Source organism: Adiantum capillus-veneris, chromosome 13 (genome assembly GCF_014529385.1).
Source record: "Adiantum capillus-veneris isolate H3 chromosome 13, ASM1452938v2, whole genome shotgun sequence".
Lineage (NCBI taxonomy): Eukaryota > Viridiplantae > Streptophyta > Polypodiopsida > Polypodiales > Pteridaceae > Adiantum > Adiantum capillus-veneris.
The window spans coordinates 53,944,139-53,947,145 of record NC_140943.1 but is presented as its reverse complement, the minus strand read 5'-3'; the positions used below and the strand labels follow the sequence as shown (position 1 = coordinate 53,947,145).

The 3,007-nt window shown below is 47.0% G+C and overlaps 1 pseudogene; it reads left to right on the top strand.

Annotated features, from left to right (window-relative positions):
* The first annotated feature begins 927 nt into the window (after positions 1-927).
* Positions 928-1,650, top strand: LOC147444016 (germin-like protein 12-2 pseudogene; annotated as a pseudogene).
* Positions 1,651-3,007: the final 1,357 nt, after the last annotated feature.

Genomic DNA, 3,007 nt, shown 5'->3' with positions numbered 1-3,007 from the left:
GGAAGCTCTTGGAAACTTGTCATTTTGTTCATGCTTTTGCCTCCCCCCTCCCATATTGAGTCCTTATCTTGCCGTGTTACTCACTTGCCATCTTATCTTGTGCAAGCCAAGTGATGCTTGGATTTTAATCCCCCATTCCTAAAGTGAAAGGTGTAGCTGCCATGCATGGGCCTCGCTTCACTATAGTTGCCGCTCGCACCCGGGGCCCCTACACTTGGCCCACATGTCCGAGAAAAGGAAACATTTGGGAGTAGAAAAACATTGCCAAAGCTCACAAGCTATCCTTAGGTACCCTTTGAAACTATATAGAAGCATAGCCTCGGGTCTATGCTTTGAAAGGCCAATAGTTTTATGAGTTCAGTTTGGAGTGATTCAATCACATGGAGCAGCAAGATCGAAGCCAATATTGCTTTATTGAATACATATTAGAATGAGTACAAGGGTGTCGTATTGGCATCATATGATGTAGCATGGTTACATATGCTACTTCAAGAGTGCAAGGGTGTTGTATTGGCGTAATATGATGCTACCTCAAGTGTTGGGTATATAGGCCAAGAGACTTTAGTAATAGTTTGTGTTGCTTTGAGAGTGACGGGTGCTGTGGAAACCGGAGGTAATTTGTTTTGTTGAAAAGGTCGTGACTAGCTAAACGCGGTTTACGTGGTTTAAAAAATCAAATGTTGACGCGCGCATGATCAGCAACAAGGAACAAGCAGGTAACGTGATCGACGTCGAGTACAGGACTCGGTCCCCGGAGCAGCAGAGGTGGCACACCTGCACACCCTCTGCGTCCGCGCCCATAAAAGGAGAAGAGCTCATCAAGTGTGGCCTCATCACATTAGCCTTATCTCCCGGCCTCTTACGTCGCCTTTCTCCATTCTCGCCCAGCCCAGCCCACGCGCCTCTGCAATATCTACTGCTCTTAACATGTCGCCCAAGCAGCTTGTGGCTGGCCTGCAGCTGGCGCTGCTGCTACTGGGGTTGGCCGCATCCCTGCCTCCAACTGTCCGCGCTGCTGACGAGGACCCCTTGCAAGACTTCTGCGTGGCCCTCAGCTCCGACGAGCTGCAGCAGCTCCAGCTCACCTTCAACATCAACGGCCTGCCCTGCAAGCCTGCCGCTGCCGTGCAATCCTCTGACTTCGCCTCGCCACTGCTCCGTAATGCCACCAACTTCACCGGAAACCTCGGCTCCGCTGTCAACCTTGTCAGCGCCGCTAACTTCGGCGCCCTCAACACACAAGGCCTTTCCATTGCCCGCATCGACTACAAACCCCTCGGCATCAACCCGCCGCACGTGCACCCCCGTGCCACCGAAGTCCTCTTCCTCGCCCAAGGCACGCTGCTCGTGGGCTTCGTCTCCACCTCCACCCAGCCAACCGCCAACCAGTTCTTCTACCAAACCATCTATGCCGGCGATCTCTTCGTATTTCCCCGTGGCCTCGTCCACTTCCAATTCAACCCAGACAAATCCAAGCCTGCCCTTGCCATCGCCGCCCTCAATAGCCAAAACCCTGGTGCCTCCCAACTCGCTGTTGCCCTCTTCGCCTCCAACCCGCCTCTCCCCGAGGAGGTGCTAGAGACCACTCTTGGCATTGATGATGATGAAGTGCGCCGCCTCATCACCAGCGTCCAAAACACCCTCAACTAGGACACTCCCTTAGCATGGTGCGTCGACACCCCCTTGAATGAAAAAACAGACCCACACAGTCAATTAACCAACATTGAATTGCTTGTAGTCCCATGTTTCTAGTGTTTCTAGTCCCATGTGTCCCAACCAATTTGTATCACCTGCAAGGCATACCACACTGAAATAAAGAAATACATATTCTATTCTAATCCTATAATATCGTCTTCTCATACTTATCCCTTACAATTTGTACATTAGGCTATGTTCACATAATTTATTGCAAAATTTTATTGTGGCTAGCAACAAATAGTGTGTTTTGCTCGTCGGCACCTCATCATCATGAGTTGATCAAATGTAAGCACTTACAACATGGGTGCAAAGGGTCTTAACAAAACACATGAGTGTGCGGCAATAAGGCCTCCATCTAGACATGACCTTTGGACGTATGGTTCCTTCATGGGGTGGACTAAGAATGTATAGGCTACAAAGATTTTGTATGGGAATGGGAATGTATAGCTTGGTGCGTTGACACTACCCCCCTAAATAGTCCTCAAGAATAAAAAGACCCGCACAATCAACCTCCCAACACGATACGATACGATAGTCAACCAACATTGAATTGCTTGTAACTGCCAATGGCCCATGCGTCCTAACAAATTTGTGTCACTTGCAGGGCATGCCCCTCCCCACAAGCTAGGAAGTAAAGAAATACGTATGCCATTCTAGTTCCAAGTCAACTTCTCAATATGATACGATACGACAGTCAACCAATCACATTGAATTTCTTGTAGTGAGAATGGCCCATGCAAATTTGTGTCACTTGCAAGGCATGCCCCTCCAAGTAAATAAAGAAATACGTATGCTATTCTAATTCTATGAAATCCTCTTTTCCGTACTCATCTCTTAAATTTTTTACATTAGGCCATGCTCATATAAGTGAATAAAAAGACCCACACAGTCAATTAACCTCCCAATATGATACAATAAGATACGACAGTCAATGTCCATCATTTAATTGCTTGTAGTACCAATGGCGCTTGTCTTCTAGTGTTTCTAGTCCCATGCATCCTAACAAATTTGTATCGCTACAAGGCATGCCCCTGCATGGTGCACTGAAATAAAGAAATACGTATTCTATTCTAATTCTATAATATCATCTTCTTCATAATCATCCCTTAAAATTTGTACATTAGGCCATGCTCACATAATTTACTCCTAAATTTTATCGTGGCTAGCAACAAATAGTGTGTTTTCCTTGTGGATACCTCATGATCATGATTTGATCGAATATAAGCACTTACGTCATGGGTGCAAAGGGTCTTGACAAAACACTCGTGGTGCGACAATGAGGCCTCTATCTAGACATGACCTTTGGTAT